This window comes from Sminthopsis crassicaudata, chromosome 2 (genome assembly GCF_048593235.1).
Source record: "Sminthopsis crassicaudata isolate SCR6 chromosome 2, ASM4859323v1, whole genome shotgun sequence".
NCBI lineage: Eukaryota > Metazoa > Chordata > Mammalia > Dasyuromorphia > Dasyuridae > Sminthopsis > Sminthopsis crassicaudata.
The window spans coordinates 257,248,929-257,275,142 of NC_133618.1; the positions used below are offsets into that span (position 1 = coordinate 257,248,929).

General features: G+C 36.5%; 1 long non-coding RNA gene across 1 annotated transcript in view; it reads right to left on the bottom strand.

The window, feature by feature from the left end:
- The window catches only part of LOC141553388 (uncharacterized), a 32,536-nt gene extending 12,367 nt beyond the window's left edge, over window positions 1-20,169 (bottom strand). The window contains exon 1 of the long non-coding RNA XR_012485443.1: window positions 19,954-20,169. This is a non-coding gene — a long non-coding RNA (uncharacterized LOC141553388). The remainder of the gene's footprint in view (window positions 1-19,953) is intronic.
- Window positions 20,170-26,214: the final 6,045 nt, after the last annotated feature.

A 26,214-nucleotide genomic window follows, 5' to 3' on the forward strand; every position in this document is an offset into this window, starting at 1 on the left:
AATAAATAAGAAATTAAGACAAATAGAATTTTAGAAATGACAAACCTCTGGAGAAAGATGGATAAGGATAGAAAAGAATATACCTTTTTCTCAGAAGTATATGACACCAATACAAAAATTGACTATGTATTAAGGAATAAAAATCTCAAAAGCAAATGTAGAAAGGCAGAAATATTAAATGCATCCTTTTCATATCCATAATGTAATAAAACTTCCATCCAATGTAGGGCAATGAAAATATAGTTTAGAATTGAATTAAAACTAAATAATTTAAATCCTAAAGAATAAGTGGTCTGGAGCACCTAGATAATGCAGTGGATAGAGCACCAGCCCTGAAGTCAGGAGGACCTGAGTTCAAATGTGACCTCAGACACTTAACACTCCCTAGCTGTGTGACCCTGGGCAAGTTATTTAACTCCAATTGTCTCAGAAAAAAAAGAATAAGTGGGTTAAAGAATAAACCATACTACATTGTTGTGAATATATCCAGTCATTCTGGAGAGTGATTTGGAACTATGCTCAAAAAGTTATCAAACTGTGCATACCTTTAATCCAGCAGTATTACTACTGGGCTTATATCCCAAAGAGATTTTAAAGAAAGGAAAGAGACCTGTATGTGCAAGAATATTTGTGGCAACCCTCTTTGTAGTGGACAGAAACTGGAAAATTAATGGATGCCCATCAATTGAAGAATGGCTGAATAAATTGTGATATATGAATATTATGGAATATTATTGTTCTGTAAGAAATGACCAGCAGATATTTTTGTCTGCCTGCATTTTTAATTTCCTTCACAGGCTAATTGTACACTGTTTCAAAGTTCAATTCTTTTTGTACAGCAAAATAACTGTATGGACATGTATACATATATTGTATTTAACTTATACTTTAACATATTTAACATGTATTGGTCAACCTGCCATCTGGGGGAAAGGAGGAGAAAAGTTGGAACAAAAGGTTTTGCAGTTGTCAATGCTGAAAAATTACCCATGCATATATCTTGTAAATAAAAAGCTATAATAAAAAATAAATCATACAATCAATAATTTCATTAAAAGGAGACAACATACCAAATTTTATGAGCTGCAGACAAGTAGTACTTAGGTGAAAATATTTCTTTTCCAAATTCTTACATATAGATCCTTTTCATTTTTGTTTTTTAATCCCTTTTTGAATATAGATCTATTAGTGGTATGGCTAGGTCATATGCATGGTTTTATGGCCCTTTTAGCATAGTTCCAAACTGCTCTACAGAATAGTTGAATCAGGTCACAACTCACCAACAATGCATCAATAACTTCTGTTCCCTACATCCTGTTCAACATTAGTCATTTTCCTTTTCTGTCCTATTAGTCAAATAGGTATAAGATAATACCTCAGAATTGTTTCAATTTACATTTCTCCCATCAAGAGTGACTTAGAACAATAATAGTAACACTTTGCAGATAATTGATTTTGATAGATTTTGCTCTTCTCAGCAATACAATGATCTAAGACAATTCTAAAAGACTCATGATAGTCTATCGATAATAGAAGAGACTATCCACATCCAGAGAAAGAACTATGAATGCAGATTGAAGCATACTATTTTCACTTTTTTTTTTTTGCTTTTTTTTTTCTTTCTCATAGTTTTCCCCTTTTGTTCTGATTCTTCTTTCACAATATAACTAATATGGAAATATGCTTAATATGATTTTGCATGTATAACCTATATTAGATTGATTGCTACCTTGGGGAAGGGGAAGAAAAAGAGGGAGAAAAAAATGAAACAAAATCTTATAAATGTACAAAAACTAATAAATATTTTTAAATGAAATATTTTTTTAAAAGAGTGGCTGAGAGCATTTTTCATATGGCTAGGTAGCTTCATTTTATCTGAAAACTTTATATTAGAGAATGACACCTTTTTATAAATTTGGCTCCATTCTCTATATCTTTGAGAAATGAGGCTTTTATCAGAGAAACTTGCTTCAAAATTGTTTTCTATTGCTAACTGTATTTCTCTACATCCTATTTCTCCTGTTTATTTTATTTTCTCTTTCCTTTCACCCTATCTCTTCTCAAAAGTATTTTGCTTCTGACTATCCCCTTCTCCAATCTCTCCTCCCTTCTACAACCAAAGATCACTTACAGCATCTTGATGAAAAGACCAGAACTGAATAGAAATTTTGACTTTTTTTCTCCAAGTTCAAACTCTGCTTTCTTTATTTACAAAATGGTTTGACAAAATATCCCCAATCCCATCCCTCCAATACTTACAGCTCTTCTTCCACAACACACTTAAATTGATTTTAGCAATGTTAATAGCACCATTCATATAGTATTTAAAATCAAGAAAGATCTCATAATCATTTACACCCATGGATGTGTAGGATCTTTTTTTGGCTTTCAGGTAGTCAAATAATCTTTAAATGATCCCTTGTGGATCTATTTTTTAGGTCTATTATTTTTCTAGTGAGATCTTTCACAGTCTTCAATTTTTCATTCTTTTGGTTTTGCTTTATTGTGTCTTGATTTCTCATTGTCATTAGCATCCATATGCTCAATTATAATTTTTAAGGAATTTTATTTTTCAGTGAGCTTTTTTATTTTCTTTTCCATCTGTCCAATTGTACTTTTTAAGGAGGTTTTTTTTTTCTTCTGTGAATTTTTATGCCTCCTCTTCCATTTAGTTAATTCTGCTTTTCCATGCTTTTTTTTTTCTTCATTGGTTTTGTGTATATCTTTTGCCATTTGGCCTAATCTAGTTTTTAAGGTGTTATTTTTTTCCAGTATTTTTTTGTGTCTCCTTTCCCAAACTGTTGACTCTTTTTTTTTCATTTCTCTTCCAAATATTTCCTTTACCTCTCTTGACTGATTTTCAAAATATTTTTTGAGTTCTTCCATAGTAAGACCAATTCATATTTTTTTTGAAGTCTTCAGATGTGACTTTGTTTTCTTCTTTTGAGTTATGTGTTTTGATCTTCTTTGTCACATAGTAACTTTCTATGATCAGAATTTTTTTTTGTTTGCTCATTTTCCCAGCCTACTACTTGACTTTTAACTCTTTATTAAAGTAGGGCTCTGCTTCCAAGGTTTAAGGTGCAATGTCCCAAACTTCAGGGGGTTTGCATAGCTGTTTTCAGAGATACTTCTAGGGAACTATACATTTTCAATTCTTACTGTGTCCCCTGATCTTTGGTAGGGGTGGACCTGGGTTGGAAAAACCCTAAAATCTCAACCCCTCCCGACCTTTGGGAGCAACCCCACCTCCTATTCCTAGGGGAAACTCCCATGGTGATCTCCACCTACAATTCAATTGGAGATATTGGCCTGGGGCATAATCACCTTTATTGAATTGAAAATTAACCCTGAATCTCTCACTAGCCTCAAACCACAGAAGGCTAATAAAAGATATAAACCCCAGATTTTTGCTAAATTCCTTTTTGGAACCAGCCCTCTGGGATGTTATTTCTCAGTGTAATAAACACAATTTTTGCCAAACCCCCCCCCCAAAAAAAAAAAAAAACCTTGCCTACAGATCAGGACTACAAATTCTTTCACAAGAACCTGAGACACTGGTCCATCATTTTTGAGATATCTCTCATCACTCATCTCTCACACCTCAACAGTATGACCTAAAAAGAGACGTGTTTACAACTCTTCTGATCTAAGCTCTGGTCTGTGAGTGACCACAAACACTTTTTTCTGTCCTGGACCTGTGATAAGGGTCTGTGCTCTAGGGCCAGAGCTCTGGTATGTTAGTATTCCTTCTCAACCTGGAACTGTCAGCCAAGACTATGACCTGGATACAAGTATAGGCAAAGCAACAGAATCCTGCCTCCATTGCTAGCAAAGAGACCCTTGTCACCTCCTTCTGCTTATTGTTCAAACCTCTTATCATCAATGGGCTGAGCACTTCAGAAGCAGCTGCTATTGCCACAGATTCAATGCTAATGCTACAGAACCCAAAGAAGTGGGTTGTGGTCCCTTTAAGAAACTAGTCCTTTCAGATTGACTTATTCCTTTAGGATTCCCAAACCCTCTTAGCTGATGCATTAACAATTCAAGAAGTTAGAACTTTTGAATCACAAATCCTGATCAAAAGCACCCCTTTGAATTCCAAAAGAAGATCTAGAGTTCTCCCAGCCCCTATGGGATCTGAGCCAACTTGGGCTGTCCCAGCCCCTATTCTAATGATCTGCTCAGGTTTCCCAACCCCCACCTAGCAAATTCTAGCCCTCACTGAAACCCATTGAGGAGCCAACTTGGGATTGCACCCACGGGCCCCTTTAGCTAAATCTCTCATTATAAAAAGAGCCAAACTAAAATCCTCTCTTTGCAGAGGTTCCAAACATGCCATGCTATGCTATGTTTGGCACTTACAGGAGTTTCTGCCCACTGGAATACTCTTTCCAGTGCCCTCTTCTCTTTATCCTCACCTATTTCCTTAACTAGACTTTAATCTTACTTCCAATCTCCATAATAAACTTCTTTTACCAATCTAGGTTTTCGGGTCTGTAAATTCCTTTACAGAGAACCTCTGCACTGCTAGAAGGGAGTCCCCAAAACTCCCTACAATTGTGCTGAATCTTGAGGGGTTGCAGGGGAGTTCCATTTGATTCCCTAAACCCCAAAACTTCCACTAGACCTCATTTAACTCCCCGACCACCAAATACCCTAATTTCTTGGGTTCCCCAAATCTAAATCTCATCATTTTGGTTCCCTCTATACCTCATCACCAAGACCTGCTCCTTGTTTACTGTGGCTGGGGCTGTGCTGGTGTGACATATGCCACTCTCACCCTGATACAACAGACCTTTCCTGCTAATCTTCTAGGTTGCCTTTGTTGTGCCACAGTTTCCTTTTAATGTCCTGACCCAGTTTCCCTAATTGTCCTATTCAGTTACTCTGCCTCAGGTTATAACTATTCCCTCTTAATGTTTGATAGGATAAAGGTCTTATATCTTAGACCTTAGGCTATAATCATTCCCTCTTAATGTTTGATGGGATAAAGGTCTTTATCCATTTTAGACATCATTAGAATATCAAGAGCCTCCAGTACCTCCCTCCATCATGTTATCCTAGCTGTCTCGCCCCATTAGGTCATCCCCATCCAGGTACCTCCCCCATTATGTCATTGTTCTTGTTACCCTATAAAAGAATCTTATATGCCACATTCATTGCTGGATTTTTGGAGACAATAATCTCATTCAGCTCTGGGACCAAACCATGGATCCATCTGGTTCCAGTAAATCTCTTCCTTTCAAATAAACTATTAAAATGTTCTCTATTCTCTATCCTGCTTCAGTTTCTCTGGCATTACAGCTTTGGCTGGAAAATTATTTCATCTTGTCCTTTTGTAGATTCTGCTACTCTAAGAATTTGTGGCATTATTTAAAGATGTTCAGAGGAGTTTGGGAGAGAGTTCAGGTGAGTTGCTTCCTCTTTTCCACAATCTTGGCTCCATTTCAGTTAGGAGGTTTCTGAAGCTGAATTAATTCAGGTCTTTCTGAATCCAGACCAAATGGTAATGATTCTTTTTTTTTTTTGGGGGGGGGAGGTGTATATGTGTAATTTTACCATTTATTTAACATGAAGGCAAATTTGCATATTAATGAGGATATATTTATTTTTACATAAAGACTTAAAATCTTGGCAGAATATTCAATTCCTTTTGCTGTTGCCAATTTTTCACAACTTCTACATTCAATTTCATGACCCCACATGGGATTACCAACCATATTTAAGAAGTTTGCCTCAATCCAATTGCCAAAACCTGTCAATTGCATCTCTTATTACATCTATCAGTCTACCTATGTACATGCCATCATTCTAGCCCCAAGGGTATTCAATAATACCTACCTATTATAATAGCCTATTAACAGATCTTTTCCCCCTAATCTGAATAATGACTCTTCTTTAATGTCACTTTCACTGCTGGAGTTATCTTTCCATTCTGCTGAGGGCCAGAACTCTGGAAAAGTATACTTGAAACGAGGATACTTAAACAAGGTGTTAACTCAGTGGAATTGATAAGATGATGGTTCTTTAATATACATATACTTAGTACTTAGTGTGGTGATGTAATGGTTCTCTAGTTCACACATTCTTAGTAGCTGCAATGATACAATTGTAATAGAGTATTTAAGAGCTGAGAGAACTGGGGATGAGTCAGTCCTCAGTTGATCAATCAGAACAGAGTGTGAAGGAGACAATAAAGACTTTAGACTCTATTTCTGATTGTCCTGCTGAGACTAAGGCCCATCTGGAGGATCTCCAGAAAGCTAGCCCAGACATTACACCATGCTGTCCATTTTTCCACCTAGCTATCACTTGAAGAAAGAAACATGTTTGAGGGAATAGGAATGCTATGCCAATTTGGATCTCTCTCTCTCTCTCTCTCTCTCTCTCTCTCTCTCTCTCTCTCTCTCTCTCTCTCTCTCTCTCCCTGCTTGGGTATAAAATAATATTAAAGCAAATAAAATAATTTCTGTCCAACTTTTGCCTAAAATGCTAAAAATTTAAGTTAATAAAAAGAAAGGGGACATGATGAGAACATCAACATTAGTACCAATGACTAACTGTCATCAACTTTCAAATAATTAAATCCAAGATCCCAGGAGTGATAGAAACTGCTTCCCCCACTAGTCTTGTTTCCATTCTATTCCCCCTAAGTTATCATACTCTGCATCTGATGGAGGTGAACCCTGAAACTGCCCAAACTCTTCTCTGAAAGAGGCCCAAGGGAGTAATGACATAAACAGATCTTTTGGGGGGACTGGATGTGCATTCCCTTCTGGGGAGATCCCAGACCATGGAAGAAGCCTGCAAACTCCCAGTTAAGTGGCTTCATTCAATTGGAGATCTTGGTCAATCATTCTCCAATGAATTGCCACAAACAACTCCTAGTTAAGTAATTCTCCTTCAATTTTAAGTTGAATTGAAAATTAGTCTCTCAAGAGTTGTTCTAGCCCCTTTCCCCTCTCTGGCCAAAGATTAAAGCAAGCCCCAATATATCTAGGGCTACATGATCACATATCTTTGCAGACGTCCTAAAACAGGACCTTGCTCACTGTTAATATATCTTCTTCTCAGTGTTAACTTTTGCATCTTCCTAACAGGACCTTGCCACTAAGAAGTCTGTCTTCTAGCAAGCTGGCTTCTCAGTGCCAATAAATCCCTTTTTGCCACACAGATTTGGGGTTTGTGAATTCTTTCGCATGGGACCTGCACTGACCCAGAGGGGATTCCCCACCCTGATTCTCGTACCTCATCACTACCACTAACCTCATCATTTGCACCTCATTACATCCAGGGCCATCTCTAGTCGTCCTGATCTATATCTGGCCACTGGACCCAGAGGACTCTGGGTGAAGAAGTGAAGCAGGTGACCTTCCCTTGCCTAAATCCATTTCAATTGCATGTCACGGCATCACCTCCCTGATATCATGGTCCTCTTGGACAAACGACAACAATACGATAACATTTCAGGAAGCAACTTCCATGAAAATGAATCCTGGCAACTGCCCCTGCAGAGGCTATAGTAACAGCTACAGACTCACCCAGAAAATAAAGTTCTTGACATCAAGGTCTCTGGCATGGTCAAATGGCTCAACATCAGAAACTGATAGGACTTTATCAATTTGTCTTCTAAAGAGGAGGCATGCCCATTTGCTACTTGGGATTTTTCCTTCTGACTGGCAGCAAATCTTCCTTGTGCTATCTCCTTTTAGAATAAACAATACCTGAAGACAAAAGACTGTCTTGCGTTTCTATGTGCATCCCAAGCAATTGATGCAATGCTGGGCACCCTTAGCACTTAACAAATGCTTTTTACTGCTTGTTTCTAAGAAAAGACTCAGTTTTCCCAGGATAGTTTAATAGTGGTTTAGTTTTAAGATTAGATTAGATTTGACAACTTCCAACACATTTTCTAACTTCCTTTAAGCTCAAATAAATGCAACTTCTTAGGGGGAACCTGATGAGGTTAGTCCTGGTGCAGAGTTGTGAAATCCCCTTTTGGTCCGAGGCATAAGTTCTTTGTGAAAGAATTCACAAGCCTGAAGAGTTTTAGGTGGCAAAAATGGAAGTTTATTGTTGGACGAGAAATCAGCTTTGTTAAGAGACTGACTTCTTTAGTGGCAAAGTCCTATTAGGGAAATGGAGTCTGGCATTGAGAAGAGAATGCCTTCTCAGCAGGCAGGGTCCTGGCAGCTATGCCAAGGGACAAGGCATAGTATTGCTCTGGACATTCTACAAAGAAATGAGTAAACAGAAACCTATTATATGAGCAGATCTTGGTGGAGGCTGGGACAGTTTAAGCTGATCAGACCAGGATCTCCCAAATGAAATTGCTTTGAAGGTTTTTTCAACCTGAATTAGAGTTCTTACTTGCCTTAGAAATGGCCTAGTCACATGATGCCACTTAACTTGTCTGGGGAGATATGCTTCCCAGGAGGGCCTGAGACTGAATCTCCCTTCTTTACAGATCACAGGGTACACAATTTTAGAGTGTTAAATTTTATAGATTAAAGGGAGCACAATTTCACACCCCCGTCAAGCCCATTCTGATCCCCTTCTCCCCAGAAATTTTTATGTATCTATTCCATATGTACTTTTCTCTACTTATAATGTTTTCCAAAAATAGAATGTAAGAATATTGAGGGCAAGGGTAGATCCCCTACAATCAGTTCTGAGTCTCTCTTTCCCCCTACATTGTGCAGAGCACCAAACTGAGAACAGAGTAGGATTGATGCGGTTTGAGTAGTTTCAATTCCTGGTGTTCAAGAGGTTAGTGGCAATAAGATAGTTGTTAAGAATCACCTTTAAATCAGCCACAGGTTTAGAGTGAAAGAATTCACTCATTCCCGAATTGCAAAATGAAAGTTTATTGTTGGATAGAAATCAGTTTCTAGTGGAAAATGGAGTTTTGTCACTGAGAATGCTTTCTCAGTGGGCAGAGTGGTCTTGGCAGCTGAGTGAGCTATCTAGGTCCATCTGCAAAGACTTTAGTTGAAGGAAGCTGTTATTGGGTATCTTGGTGGGGGCTGGGACAGTCTGAACAGGTCAGATCAGGTCAAGGCTAGGACAGATCAGATCAGGATTCCTCAATTGAATGAGAATTTAGAATTTCTATGGGAATTGATTCTTTTATCCTGAAAGGTTTGGGCTCTGTCTGGACTCCTTGGAACCTGAGAGATCCTGATCAAAGGAGACACAATCTCAGAGTGATAATCTTAAAGGGAACAGTTTCCCTCCCCTTTCAGGATCTCTGAACACAATTCTTCCATGTGGCTGGAATACTTTCCCCCAGAACCTATTTAATTCTTTCTTACCTGTACTTTAAAAGCCATACTCAAAAGCCACCTCCTCCTCGAAGCCTTCCTTCATTTAGACCTTTTGCTAAGGGTAATTGAAGTAAACTCAACTGCCAACATTGACAGAGTAAAATAGTAGAAAAATTTTAGCCAGCAATTCAGACATTTATTGGGCACCTACTGTGTGCAAAATACTGGTTAGCACTTATCACAGTGCCGGTCTTGGCACATAGTAGGCCAGGCACTTGATAAATATATATTGATAGCTGGTAAAACACTTGGATATGCTTTTGGGGAAAGAATGTGAGATAAAAAATAATTATGTGATTGTACCTCTTTGAAAAGCTTATAATCTAGATTCTTTTAAATTTAAAGTTAAATAAAAATACAGACATAACTTAGAAATAAAAGGAGATATGATTGATGTAATATAGCAATGATTTTGAGGTCCCCTGATTTTAGGGGGAGCTTCTGTTCTAACAATAAATCAGTAACCCTAAATCTTTTGGCTTTGGAGTCTGCCTCAGGGACTTCCCACACTCCCAGTCTAAGAACAACAATCTGTCTGATTCTTCATAAATGGAGATTTTACTTCTCTAAAGTCATTTCTCTCTGGGATTCAATTTCCTCATCTGTAAAAGGAGAGGTTAAGACTAGATAAGTTTGAAAGTCTTCTAGATTCATAATTCTGTGTCCTCATGACAGAAATTCCCTATACACTAGATATTAGAACTTCTTGGAACTTGAATGAGAAAGATTTAGGGCAAACCAAAGATTATCCTCATTTACTTACTAGAGAATGCCTGGATTCTGCCCATTTCCTCAAGAGATGCAACCAGTTGAAAATATGAAGAAAAGGAGTCAGATAGGGAATGCAGTGGATAGAGCAACAGTCCTGAAGTCAGGAAGAGTGGAGTTCAAATTTGGCCTCAGACACTTAACACTTCCTGGCTGTATGACCCTGGGCAAGTCACTTAACCCCAATTGCCTCAGCCAAAAAAAAAAAAAAAGCAACAAACAAACAAACAAAAAAATGAAGAAAAGCCTTTAGGTAAATTCTTAAATTTATAGTTTTATAGTGGGTCATGAAGGGAAGCCAGTGGGGATGTTTGGGACAATTCAGGAGCAATGAGACAAAAAAGGGGAAGGGAGCCACAGCTTCTTCCAAACCAGTCTTCTTAGGAACAGGATCCTTAGGTGGAGCCATTGACTAGGAGTAGAGCACAGGTAGTATCTCTGATGATTGTAATGATCTTTTTCCCATGAAAATGGCAAAAAAAATAAATCAGCAAGAGCCATCCTTTCCTGATCCTAAGATGTTCCTCCGAAAGGAAGTTCACGAGCTCCCTCCCACCTCAGGTCTCTCTTTGGGAGCTGGCTTTCTGGGATCCACATACACCCATGTTCATATTCACACAATACATATCTATGTATATTTCGTGTATTGCATGCATGAACACATAAACGTAATTACATGTATTGTGTAGATGTTCCTGTGAGCATCGCTATAGTGTTACACATGTGTTGCTACACATATTTATTTATACATATATTGTTGCAGGCATATATACTGACCTATCTACATGCACATGTGCTTGTGTTGTACAGGAACACCTGTGTCTATGGACATATGTGCACATGCATATGTGTATATAGGGCAGCTTTAAGCCATACCATCACCTTTGTTGATGTCCTCAGTGTCTCTCACTTAGACTATTATACTGACCTCCTTGGTTTCCCGGCCTTCAGTCTTTCCTTTCTTCAAGCCATCCTTCATACAGCTGCCAGGCTGAAAACACTTCCCTTGTGGTCAAAAACCTTCAGTGGTTCATTATTAAATAGAGCATTACACACACATGTATGTACATGAACATATATGTTTACATTTATGTGTGTATAAAATAGTGACATCTCTCTATAACTTAGCTCCTTTGTACTTTTTATAATTCCAAACAAACCCATTTAAAATAAACTTCCAGACAAGTAATTTGCCCAGAGACTTTCCGGGGCATTCATAAACAGGTTTTGCTTATTCTTAGTATCTTCAAGACAGTAATGTGGCACATAGTAAAGAATAAATACTTATTGATTTATTTATTAAATTTGTAAGGCAAGGGCCTGGTAGATGGCATAGTGGATATAGTGATGGAGTAAAAGTCAGGAAGATTTATCTTCCTGAGTTCAAATCCAGCCTCAGACACTTACTAGCTGTGTGACTCTTTTTAGGATATACAATGATCTTAACCCTGTTTGCCTCAGTTTCCTGATCTATAAAATGAGCTGGAAAAGGAAATAATAAAACACTCCAGGATCTTTGCAAAGAAAACTCTAAATAGGGTCACAAAGAGTCAGACACAATTTAAATGACTGAACAATAACAAATAAGATAAAAAGATACAGGGATGGGACAGAAAAGGGAAATTGAAGAATCCATTTAGCAGAAGTGGAAGATAGAAGTTGTTCTCTAGCCTATTTCCTTTGGGACTGAAGATAAGTCTGGATCAGCCTCATTCCCTATCTAGAGAAAAAAAAAATATCAGGCAACAACTACTTGCTTCTTATCAGGGACAGTCCTTGACAAAAAGTAGGTTTTCTTACATTTATAAGAGTTGGGCCTGTCAAAGCAAATGCACCGTGAAAAAGGCTGTGCTTAGCTATCTACCCAAGAGTCCTGATTGCCTACATAAGATGGCATTCTACCCTACAAGTGAATCTGGAGATGAATTGGAAACTAGGTCCTCTGCGGGTCAGATAGTGATTATCCCTTCAGAGCTTTCTCCTTAAAATCCCTGTCTTTTCAAGTTTCCTATATAGTGCCCCTTGCAAATACCTTATCTCCATCCTGCACAAGGGCTAAGGGAGGAAGATGTGGACATAGAACTCGGTGACCCCTTTTTTGTTGTTGTTTGCTTGCTTTTTTTCTCTCATTTTCCCCTTTTTATCTGATTTTTCTTGTGCAGCATGATAAATGTGGAAATATGTTTAGAAGAATTGTGCATGTTTAAATTAGATTACTTGCTGTCTAGAGAAGAGGGGGGAGGGGGAGGAAAGTAAAAAAAATTTGGAACACAAGGTTTTGCAAGGGTGAATGTTTAGAACTACCTTTGCATGTATTTTGAAAGACAAAAAGCTAATATATATATATATATATGTATATACATATTATATATATGTATATACATATTATATATATATGTGTATATATATAATATTTATATATATATGTACATATATATATGTATATTTTTTAAAAGAACTTGATAATGAACTATCAGAACAAGATCACTGACCTTGTTCAAGGGAACTCAGAGGCATCTAAACCAACCCTCTCATTTTATAGACGAGAAAACTAAGATCTAGGAAGAATACGTGACTTGACCGGTAAGAGTCCAGACCTTATTTCCCTCTCTCTAATTCCTCCTCCCATCCTGTTTCTCCATCCTTTATTTTCTTATTCCCCAGCTGCCTTGTAAATTTATTGTGAATACTGATCTGAGCTAATACTACCACCTTGTGACCAAGACCAGAACTGCATCAGTCCAACAGGGACTTTGGCCTTACCCCATTGCCCCCAACTACCCCAGAAATTTTTTACTATTTTAACTATCCACTCTGCCATTCCTGGCTTACATCCACAGAATCCAGAGTCAGCTTTGTACTTGTTCAAAATCATGAGAAGTTCTGTGAATGGGGTCAGTGAATGGACAAATTCCCCATCTCACAATGTCACACACTTTTGCTTGACCTTAAAAACCTAAAGTTCCCAAAGATAATCAAGTTTTGGTCTTCTTCCTCTCCTCTCCTCACTCCAGACTTTTGCTCCCTAGCTTAACTATTTTAAGCAGAAACAAGGTATGGAAAGGAAGAATCATGGTGCCTGTCCTCACACAGGCCTGATCACTTCAAGACACACATATACACACAGGAACAGAGAGAGACAAACAGACAGACACAAAGACAGAGAGAAAGAGACAGACAGACAGACAGAGACAAAGAGAAAGAGAGAGACAAACAGAGACAGAGAGAGATGATTACTTTGAGAGATTCTGAATTTCCCAACACTTCCCTAGATTGTACAATGAGAGCTCTGAGCTGGTATGGCTCCATTCAGTTCAACACTTATCCAGAGATTACTGTATACTAGGTTCTGGGTTACAAAAATTAAAGCTTTAAAGTCAGCTGGGTGGCTCAGTTCTGGAGTCAGTTCAAATGTGACCTCAGACTCTTACTAGCTATGTGATCCTGGACAAGTCACTTGCCTCAGTTTCCTTAACTAAATGGGGATAATGACAGCTCCTCCCTTGGGTTGTTGTGAGGATCAAATGAGATTTGTAAAACACTTAGCAAATTACCTGGAACACAGGTACTAGGTAAATGTTTATTCATTTCCTTTTTCCTTTCAATGAAGAGCTTGAGGTGGACATCACCCAATGAGGGGAAGATGAACCTTTGGTTTGTTCTTCAAAGAGAAACTTTGCTAGCTGTCTCCACAAAATCCTCCACCTCAGAGAATGGAAGGATCTTGGAGTAAGGCTGAAATGAACCCAGTCTAGTCCCCAAGCTGCAGTGGATTAGGTCCCAGGCTCACCTATATCATCTGTTGGGAGCCATTTCTTCCTGGTCCCACTTTCTTTTTCCATCTTCTCGCTTTTCTGTTTGGCCCCCTACTAAATGTCCAAAGAAGGGAATCCTGGGAAAAGAGGGACATGGAGCTAAGTCCCCAAAGCACATCCCCAACAACACTTCCCTGGATTGTACAATGAGGCTCTGAGACTTATGGAGGCTGCTAGCATAAACACCTGCTTCACTTGACAATACAAACTCCATCATCTCTGGGAGAGACAGAACAAGATATTCATTTCCTGGAAGGCATAGCCTTGAACCTTACTTCAGAACATTTTGATCTAATAAATAGATTTAATAAATGTTTACTCTTTGATTTATAGATTCTCTTTTAATATCTTCAGCCAAAGTCATAGGCCTGGGGTAAGTGCTTTCATCCAGTGACCATTGCACTTGAGTGTCTGAAGTAGGGGGAAAGGTTTTGAATTCAAATCTAGCCTTAGTTGATTAGTAATTCATTTGTAATGTGGAGTCTTAGAGAATTGTCTGAGGCATTGAGAGGTCACCCTATTGGTATGTGCCAGAAGCAGAACTTGAATACAGAACTTTGTGACACAAGCACCAAAGCTCCATCCATTATACCCTGAGCTTTCAATTCACCGGTTTACTTATTAAAATTTGACCCACAAAATTGAACCCAGTACCACAGGTCAGAAATAATCTGGGCAGCATGCAATAGTGGACAGAGGTTTAAATTCAGCCTCTGGAATTTACAAGTGGTTTAACTATACCGAGCTTGAGACAACTCCATTTTACCGAGAAATTACTAATCTATATCTGTGGCCAGTTTCCACACCTATGACATCACTGATAATGAACACAATCCCCTTGCCCAAGAAACCCCAAAATGTTTCTTTGAGGAAACGTTTTCTTAAGAAATCCTCAGATTGCAGTAGGGAGTTATATCCTTCACAGAGTCCCCAGAGAACTGTCTGTGAGAAGGATTGGCTATATATGTGCTAATTCCAATCCTTTTGGCTCCACTTCCCTAACTGCCATGGCTCAGTTCTTATTTCCAAGAGGGTAAATCTATAGGACACAGCTCCATGCTCTCTCCATCTGTGACTCTTTAAGACGTTGGGAAACTTAGAAGGGGCCCAAGTTTCTGGTCAAATCTTTAGCTGAATCTCATGCCTGTACTGCTAGAGTCTGCATATAAAATATACATTTTCAGACTCATCAAGCAGGAGAGTCATTTAGTCTGCTGCCCAACTCAAGTGAGAGTTTAGTGAGTAACATTCATTTTTCCTTGACATCTTTCAAATTTTCCTTATACAACCATTCATGGCCCTAGGGCAAGGTCAGAAAGATGGCATGTCATGCTCTAGACATACACAATTCTCCCAAGTGCCTCTTTATCTCCTAAATTTACTAATAGAACACAGTGACGGTCTGAGCTTCATGCCATAGCATCAGACTTGATAAGACTTTTGATATCTCTCACTTGAATTATTCTAGCTGGCTCCTGGGCTTCATTCTCTCCCTTTTCCAAGTCATTTTTCACATCTCTACCCATCTCATGACATCTCTACTGCCCTAGTGAAAAAGTTTCAGTGATTTACTACTGAAGACAACTTAAAAATCTGAGATCCTTATGCTGGTAATCACAGCCTTCTACAATTCAGCATGATCATTTCATTCTAGGTCCTTTCACATATTTAATGTTTTAGCAAAACTGGACTATTTCCCAAATCTTAATTTTTTTTCTAGCTCTATATATTTGAACATGTATACTTCCCCACACACACACCTTGATCTGATTCTCTACATCACCACCTGTTAAAGTACTTCACCCTTCCTCTGAGAATCAGATCATGTATTACTTCCTTCATGAAGACTTCTCTGTTCAAAATTTAATATTCTCCCTCCCCAAATTCCTCATGCCAGTTCAACACTATTATAATTTTATCACAATTTATATACTTATTTGTGTATATGTAAAATTTCCTTTGTTAATCAGGGTCATTTGATGATTTTTCATTTTCCAAGAACTCAATATACTTCTTTGCACATCACAGGAGATAAATATATTTACCAACTTGATCAAATTAAATTGAACAATTGTAATTCTAAACTAAATAAGCTTAATTTTCTTATAAAAATAAAAATTTATATTCTGGAACAAAAAAACAAAATCAGCAGTATGCTGCCTATTAAACATGCATTTTAAAAATAAGTATAGATAAAAATAAAACAAACTTATTTCTTTTTTGAAAAACCTTAAAGTGTCAATTGAAAAGTAAATTAAAATAATAAGTAACCAGTTAAATTACAATATATAAAATAAATTCCCTGAAATTGTTAGCATTTCTATATATTAATAACAAAACCTAGCAGGAAGAGATAGAAAGAGAAAAATCATTTAAAATAACCATAGAATGTATAAAATACTTGGGATCCTATTTACTAACTCAGAGGAGTTATATGAGTAGAATTATAAGACACTTTTTACAGAAATAAAGACAGACCTAAATATTGGAGAAAAATTAATTGCTCATGGGTAGGTTTATTAATATAAATAACAATCTAACATAAATTAATTTATATATTCAAAACTATATCAATTAAGTGACAAAAGAATTGTTTCAGAGGGCTGGGGGGAAAACCATTAAAATTCATCTGTAGGGGGAAAATGTTAAGACTCTTAAGAGATAATAAGAGGAAGATAAAAAAAAATTACTAGATTTCAAACTACATTACAAACAAGTAATTATCAAATCAATTTGGCATCTGTTAAGAAATCTGGAGGTCTGTCAGTGGAAAAGATTTAAGTACAAAGAATAAAGAAACAGATTAATCTAGTAGCCAAATCCTTAATAAAGTCAAAGAGCCCAGTAAGAATTCATCCAGTATTTGACAAAAATTGCTGGGAAAAGTGAAAAGCAGTCTGGAAAGTTTTCAGCAAACTGGAATTTTTTTTTTTTTTTTTTTTTTTTTTTTGAGGCTGGGGTTAAGTGACTTGCCCAGGGTCACACAGCTAGGAAGTGTTAAGTGTCTGAGACTAGATTTGAACTCTGGTCCTCCTGAATTTAAGGCTGGTGCTCTATCCACTGCGCCACCTAGCTGCCCCAAAAACTGGAATATTAATATATGATTGGTGGAGCTGTGAATTGGTCTAACCAACCTGAAAAGCAATTTAAAACTATGACAAAACAGTTATTCAACTAGTCATAATCTTTAAACCAGCAAGCAAGCAATCTGATTTAAATTAAACATGTGCAATTTTTCTAAACACATTTCCATATTCATCATACTGCACAAGAAAAATTAGATCAAAATGGGGGGAAAACATGAGAAATGAAAAAAAAACCAAGCAAACAAACAACAAAATATAAAACAGATGAAAATATCACACTTTGATCCATCTACATTCAGTCTCCATAGTTCTCTCTCTGGATATGGATGGCACTTTTCCATTACAAGTTGGAATTGTCTTGAATCATCTTATTTTTGAAAGAACCACATCTATTATAATTGATCATCACATAATTTTGTTACTTTGTATGGTGTTCTCTTGGTTCTGCTTAGCATCTTCATGTCTTTCCAGGCTTTTCTGGAATCAGCCCATAACTTATTCAGCCATTCCCAAACTGAGGGGCATCCACTCAATTTCCAGTTCCTTGACCACTACAAAAAGAGTTTCTAAAAGCATTTTTGCACATGTGGGTCTTTTTCCTTCTTTTATGATCTCTTTGGGATATGGACAGTAGAGACTCTGCTGGATCAAAGTTTGGGCATAGTTCCAAAATTGCTCTCCAGAATGGTTAGACAATCTCACAATTCTATCAGCATTGTATCAGTATCCCAGTTTCCCCACATTCCTGACAATATTCATTGTTATCTTTTCCTGTCATCTTGGTCAATCTGAGAGGTGTAAAGTTCTACCAAGACTTATTACCAGAACTGATAGCTAAACATGCCTTCCTCATTTTGTATTTGTGTAGTTGATCTTTTAATGAAAGTTATTATTTATTTAAAATATGTTTTGTTGCCTTTATATCACAACTGTTTCCTGCCTCCTGTTGCAGCTTGAATTCTTATTTGTAACAAAGGAAAACAGTTACAAAAATATCTGATATAGAAAACACGGCTGTCAACATATGTAACATTTTGGGTTAGTCCCCTCTTATTCTTCCTTAGGGAGGAAGCATATCTTGTTAACTTTTCTCTAGGAAGTTCATTAGTTCCATTTTAGTAGCCTTTCTTTTCCATTGTTGTAGCAATGTATATTTGGGGGGGGGGGTTCTTCTTATTTTAATTTTCATCAGTTTATATTGATCTTCACATTTTAAAATTCCTCATAGTTAACATTTCTTATGTCATTACTGCATAAAGACTCCTTTAAATGAATATAGCCATTATCTAATCAGCAGGAATCCAGTTTCTTTTCAGTTCTTTGCTACTACAAAAAGTACTACTAGGAACATTTAATTCCCACTCCACCCTGATTGAACTGTCCTTTTTGGAAAAGAAAAACCATTAACCAAAAACAACTGATACTGTAACCACACTTGATAATGTATATAATGTCCAACTCTTGTTTCTTATGTTATAAATTTTTTGTTTTTGCTTTGTCTGATAGCATGATTGTAATTCTTGTTTGTTTTTTTTTAATGTACCTGATGTGTAGTATATTTTGTTCTCTTATTTAATCTTTCACTCATCATTTATTCTGGGTTGTTTACATTTAATCCATTTACATTTAAATTTTTGAGAATTAGGTCTATATTTTCCTCTTTTTGTTTTTAATGGAGAAGGGGAGAAGATGTTAAAATTAATGATGTTTTTTTTTTCCTTCTTCCTCTGTAAAAGAAGCATTTTGTATCTTTAGTTATTTTAGCTTAATCCACTTAAGGCAATGCTATTCTCACCAGATCTCTTCCTTTCAACTTTAGCCTTCCTCCTCTCAATTTGCTGCATTTTTCCTTTGTTTTTACATTTTCTTCAATTAGTTCCTATTTCTTCCTTCCTTTAATTTAATTATATAATTCTTCCTTTCTTTTCTTTCCTCTTAAGCAGCCTCTTCTCTCTCCTTCCTTCTCTCTTCTCCAATCATTTTGTTCGTTAATTTTTAAGTTTCATTTTCTGCACTTTTGTCTAAAAAGGATTTTTCCTTTGTTTTCTTCATCATTCATCTTCCCTTTCTCTCTATTCTAGATGTTTATTCTTTGACTTAAGGCCCTTATACTTTAGTCTCTATATTCATCATAGAACTAAAGCTTATAAACTACTTATTTTGGCTTCTCTCTTCTAACCATTTCCATTGTTATTGCTTTGTAGATCTTGATACCTGGCTTCCTTTTTCTATTGTGCCTCATGCTTAAAAATGTCAATTCCTGCAGGTGATAGAGAAGCTAGAAATATTATTTTTATTTTCCTATTTCCCTGAATCCTTAGGATAATTTCCCCCCTGTTTGTGGCAAGCTACAATCTGATGCTCATGCTGACTATTCATTTGTCCTTTTGCTTAGTGGTGATTTTGATTCCTCTGATTCTGTTGTGTTCTATGACTTAGAATCATACAGCAACACCAAAAGGGTGCTGGCATTAAAGAGATGAACAATGAGAAGTTGGAGATCATTGAAAGATCTGGGCATTTACCCAAATTCAATTCAGTCAAATAGATTTCTCCTACCCAATTCTGGGCCTAGCTCATTGCCTACATCTATACCTCTTTAATATATACATTTAGAAATACATATGTACATCCATCCATACAAAAATATCTACCTCCATATGTATTTGTATATGTACATATTATATGTGTATGTTATATATACTTATAGATATAGATTCAAATATATCTGAAAAACCACAGCACATAAATATTTAATAGGAATTTAACTCTAAACATCAACAAAACTAGTTTAAAAACTATTGACATGTGAAAAAGTGAATTTCAACATATATTCACATGTCAACATGATGTCCACAACTACTCTCACTGTGTATCCTTTCATTTTCTTTGTCTATGCATCCCTACTTTTACTCAGAAATTTGTTTTTCAAATAGTTGTAGTTAGTATGCTTACCTTTCTGGCCTTGCTCCCTTTGCCTCAAGTTATTTCAAACAACTTTCTGAAAATTTCTTCATTTATGTGACAGATAGAATAGGTGGGGTACATACTCATTGGTCCTGTAGAAACAAATGCAGCACACTCCCAGTTCATTCTCTTGTTTTCTTTCTGCAAGCTAAGAAAATCAGGCTGTCAGGTTATTAATTAATTAAGATCTTCATCGCAGATCATCACTATGATGATGGCAATATTTATCCACCATGGCTTTGAAGTCAGTTTTCCCCTTACAAAATATCTTGTAATCAATATCAAGAATGGTATCATCAAAAAAAAAAAATTAGTATGATCATGGTATCAAATCAGTGGTAACAAATTATATTTCAACCACTACAGGCATTTTGTATACCAATGTGTACTCTTATCAAATTCTTTTCTAAAAGAACACTTTTGTGGCTAATAAGGACATTCTATCTCTCAGGACTCCTCCAGCCCTCCACTGATGCTTTCTCTCTGAAATTACCTTCCATTTACACTTTTTATTTGCATATTGTCTCCTCCTATTTGAATGTGAGCTCCTTGAAGACAGAAACCATGTTTGTCTCTTTGTTTTCCTGGAGCTTAGCAAAGCTCCTGATACCTACTAAATATTTAATAAATGCTTGCTGACTTACTGACCAGTCACCAGATGGCATCAGCCAAATGGTTTCATCAGAAGGTATCAGTTTGTAAGCCTCAGCTTTCCCAAAAGCCATAGTATCCTCACTGCTGGGCAGAATGTGTATTGCCTACAAACTCTTAAACTACTACCCTTTCAATGCCCCAACTAACATGTTATTTCCTCTTTGTAACTGAAATATAATACAGACACAAACATGTGAATCCACATACACACACACATACTTGGCTCTTGAGTGTTGGCCCAATTGAATATCTTTCTAGGGGAACAAAAAAGGGATATAATTTTGAAATGTTAAAATTTTGAATACTCGATTATGGCTCTTTCTCCATGGTTCTGCCTTCTCCCTGCATTTGAGAGATTCCTTTTAATCTCACTGACTTGTCTACATTTTATGTCATTTCCTGGATATTCTGGCCTGAAGCTACACTTTATTGTGTGTGTTTTTTTTTTATTCATTTTTCCAAATTATCCCCTTCCTCCCTCCACTCCCTCCCCCCGATGGCAGGTAATCCCATACATTTTACATGTGTTACAATATAACCTAGATACAATAGATGTGTGTAAATACCATTTTCTTGTTGCACATTAATTATTAGCTTCCGAAGGTATAAGTAACCTGGGTAGATAGACAGTAGTGCTAACAATTTACATTCGCTTCCCAGTGTTCCTTCTCTGGGTATAGTTATTTCTGTCCATCATTGATCAACTGGAAGTGAGTTGGATCTTCTTTATGTTGAAGATTTCCACTTCCATCAGAATACATCCTCATACAGTATTGTTGTTGAAGTGTATAGTGATCTTCTGGTTCTGCTCATTTCACTCAGCAACAGTTGATTTAAGTCTCTCCAAGCCTCTCTGTATTCCTTCTGCTGGTCATTTCTTACAGAGCAATAATATTCCATAACCTTCATATATCACAATTTACCCAACCATTCTCCAATTGATGGACATCCATTCAACTTCCAGTTTCTAGCTACAACAAAAAGAGCTGCCACAAACATTTTGGCACATACAGGTCCCTTTCCACTCTTTAGTATTTCTTTGGGATATAATCCCAATAACAGCAATGCTGGGTCAAAGGGTATGCACAGTTTGACAACTTTTGGGGCATAGTTCCAGATTGCTCTCCAGAATGGCTGGATTCTTTCACAACTCTACCAACAATGTATCAGTGTCCCAGTTTTCCCACATCCCCTCCAACATTCATCATTATTTGTTCCTATCATCTTAGCCAATCTGACAGGTGAGCTACACTTTATTGTAAAAAACAAACATAACAGAAAAAATATTTCTAACCATTTCCCAAAATGAATATGCAACCACGATTAATATTACACATACATACACAAATATAATATGAAATTAATATTGAATATAAGCAAAAAGTCCCATTGCTTTTTCTGCTTTTCTTCGATGGAAAAAAGGTTGGGGATTGAATTTACATGTCTGAGCCCCCTTTTTAAGGGTTCAGGGGCCTCAACTGGAGCAAGAAAATATTGTGGGAGAGGCAAATTTCCACTCCCTCTGTCTTACCAATTGATACAGCCCTCAAAAACCGTAGCTAATCCAGTCAGTCCAATCAAATCATCAATCATTTGTGCTCTGGCCATATTCGCCCACCATGGCTTTGAAGTCAGCTTGAATCTTTCCTTTGGGTCTGGGTCCTTGCTCTCAAGCTGTCCCAGTCAAACAGATGGTGATTCAAGTCTCTTCTACAGTGGTGGCCATGCCAAAAATGTTAGTCTGAGCATAGTGACAAGTCTCCCTCTGTGGCCAGCAGGACCACTGGTGCATATGTGGCTCTGCTCCTTTCTTTCCCTTCCATGTGCACCAAAATTTGTTGCCAAATGTTTTATTAAAAGAACATTCTATTAGTATTTTTAGTTTGCCTTGTCTACACTTACCACCATAGCTCTCCCTCTATCTCTTAAAAAATAAATGTGGTGTGGCTTTTTTGTTTGTTTTGTTTTGCTTTGCTTTGCTTTTATATAAGCTCTGCAGGTCTTTATCTTAATTTCCTGTCTCACAAGCAAATAAGACAACCAAAATCTGTTTGTGGACCTAGTGGCTCATCATCCTCAGCCCCTAAGATGCTTATCTTTCTTCTTTCTCCTACAAACAGACTTCCTGCCTGTGTTCTTTGTCATTTCTGATCCTTCTGCCTCATTTCTCCATCAAGGACATCAAAACTTTACAAGTGCAACTCAAGTCTACCTCCTACTTCAAAGATCATAATAGACCAAACCACTCTCAGGAATGAGAACTACAGATCCCAAGAAGTCAGTCAGTTCTCAAACCTTTACATGGAGAAAGTTTAACCTAGTTTAAATGGCAGCAATCTCAGTAGAAATTGCTCCTACAAAACCCCTGGTGGCAAAATTCTAAAGGTCTTTTCTACAAGAGTTCTTAACCTTTTTGTCTTATGAACCCCTTTGGCAGGCTTATGAAACATAAGGACTCTACAAAATGATGTTTTTTTAAATACATAAAATACATAGAGTTATAAAGGAAACTAATTAAATTGAAAGTTATCAAAACATTTTTTATGTTCATTGACTTTAGGATAAGAATCTCTCTTCTAGAGGTTTTTCCACCATTTAAATGTTATTAGGACCATTACTATAGAACTTTAACTTTGTAGATGCAAGAAGCTAGGCATGGGTAGCCCTAGAGATAGTGGTCAGTTCAGATTTTTTTTTTTCTGAGGCTGGGGTTAAGTGACTTGACCATGGTCACACAGCTAGGAAGTGTTAAGTGTCTGAGACCAGATTTGAACTCCAGTCCTCCTGAATTCAGGGCTGGTGCTCTATCCACTGCGCCACCTAGCTGCCTCCAGTTCAGATTAAAAAAAAAATAGACATAAATAAAGTAACCATCTCCTAATGGAGCATAGTATTAGGGAGAATAGGGGAGAGTGGAGATCTATGGAAGGATCAAGTTCCAGATTTTCTATGTGGGTCATTGAGGCAATGCAAAGAGTATCTTCCAATATAAAGTCATGGAACTGAGAAAGAGAAGCACTGAAAACATTAAGGCTATAGCAGAGAAGTACCATATCATGGCATATCTAGTAGATACCAATTCTGATCATGGGTCAGGGCAGCAAGAAATCATGAGCCTTTTGTTTGCAAATTGACCCCAGAACCTAAATTAATGCTAAAACTGACTCTCTACCATCTTCACTTAGTGTTCCCTCACCTACCTCTCAAAATTTCCCATAGTCTTACACTTCCTTCCAGAGAACCCCATCAGGGGGATAATACCAAATCTTTGTCCCTATAGTGCCCTCTGCTATCCTCTTCATCCTCAAGAGCTGAGTAAAAGTTCTCCCTTACCTTTACCTAGCAACTCAGAATTACCATCAAATCAATTAGGGGATCCCTTTTCTTCCAGGTAAATTCATAAGTGCTATAATTATGTACAGCTTCAACTCTTCAGTATCTATAAAGCAAGGTATCTCTCAACAACAATTTCACTATATTATCCCTGAACTTTTTCTGGAAAGTTGTCAGAATAATCTATGGAAAGAGATGTGCCAATTGAAGGAGATCTGATCCATTTCTTACCAAAAAAAAAAAACTGACCTGGAGTATTTTCCAGATCTCCAGATCTATTGATCAAGGAGAGAAAATTTAAGAATCAAAAATTCATTGGACTACCTGAAAATCCAAGACACACACACACACACACACACAAATATATATATATATATATATATATATATATATATATATATATATATATATATATATATATATATATATATATATATATATATATATATATATATATATATATATATATATATATATATATATATATATATATATTGGATAGCTTATTTTTAAAAATCATGAAAAAGCACTTCCTGGATGAGAAAGGTATAGGAAAAATAGAAAGAATGCACAAATCATCTGAAAAAAATCTCAAAGTAAAATCTCTTAGGAACATCACAGCCAAAATCCAAAGCTTCCAAATCAAAGAAAAATTACAAGGATCCAGAAAGAAAGGATTCAAGCACTGAAGAGTCATGGTCAGGATCACCAAGTACATAACGCTGCCACTAAAAAAGTTATAGAAAGCATAGAATTCAATATCTTAAAAGGCAAAATATATGGACCTACAACCAAGAATAACTTATCCTGCAAAACTAAGTATAATCCCTACAGTGGGAAGAAATTAATCTTTAATGAGATAGAGGACTTTGAAGCATTTTTATTGAAAAGAGCATATGTGATGATAAACTTTTGAAATACAGAGTAGTCAAGAGAAATGTAACAAGGTAAATTATAAGTGAGCAATTACAAAGGACTTTTTAAAGATGAACTATTTACAATTTAATGAAAGATATGAAACAAGGATCCCTTCAAAAATTTTAAGTCATTAAAGGTCATAGAGTTAAGTGAGAAATAAAAAAGAGGGGACAAAAGAGACTTTGTTATGTTTTGAGGATTTTTTTTATTAATTTTATAATTATACATTTTTGACAGTATATATGCATGAGTAATTTTTTATAACATTATCCCTTGTATTCATTTTTCCAGATTTTCCCCTCCCTCCCTCTACTCCCTCCCCTAGATGACAGGCAATCTCATACATTTTACATGTGTTACAGTATAACCTAGATATAATATATGTGCATAAGTCCAATTTTCTTGTTGCACATTAAGTATTGGATTCCGAAGGTATAAGTAACCTGGGTAGATAGACAGTAGTCTAATATTTTACATTCAATTCCCAGTGTTCCTTCTTATGAGGATCTTTAAAAAAGAAATGAAAGATAGTAGAAAGTGGATATACTGGGGAGGAGTGAAGGAAGAATAGCACAACTTTTTAAAAATCTGGGTGAGCAAGTAGAAGTCTATACAAAGAGGGAAGGAGCAGGGGAATAGATCTCAAATGAATCTCACTTTCATCTGAACTGATCAAAGTAATGTAGAAAATGTAGATTGATCTAAAGATTTGGGGGCAGGGGTACATACACTCAATAGGGAAAAAGAAGGTAACCAGGAGGGGAAGAATTTAGGTAAAAAACTAAGTTCATAATGAAAGGGTCATAAAGAGGAATTTAAAAGTAAAGAAATGAAGGGTAAAAATCTGTGATTGGGATACGGATAAGGGCAAAAGTAGAAAGTTAGGGCAGTGGAAACTATTTGCATCAAGTCTAGAGCATTAATACTAATTATGCCCCTTATCCATGCCCTTTTTCTGTGTAGAAAAGGGGCTGGAAACAAAAAAAAAAGAAAAGAAAAGAAAGAAAGAGTATAAAAGAATAGGATGGATGGAAATATATAATTAACCATCATACCACGAATGTGAATGGGATTAATTCATCCATAAAATTGAAGAGAATAGCAGGGAGAATAGAAAGCAGAATCCAACAACATATTCTTTATAAGAAATTCACTTGAAAACACAAAGAATAGAACAAGATGTAGTAGCAAAACCTTAGCTAAATTCCAAAAATCAATGGTAGCAATAATGATTTCAGACAAAGTAATAGCAAAAAAAATTAGACTTAATTAAAAGAAATAAACAGAAATAACAACATGCTGAAAATTACCACACACAATGAATTAAATTTCTATACTTAACAT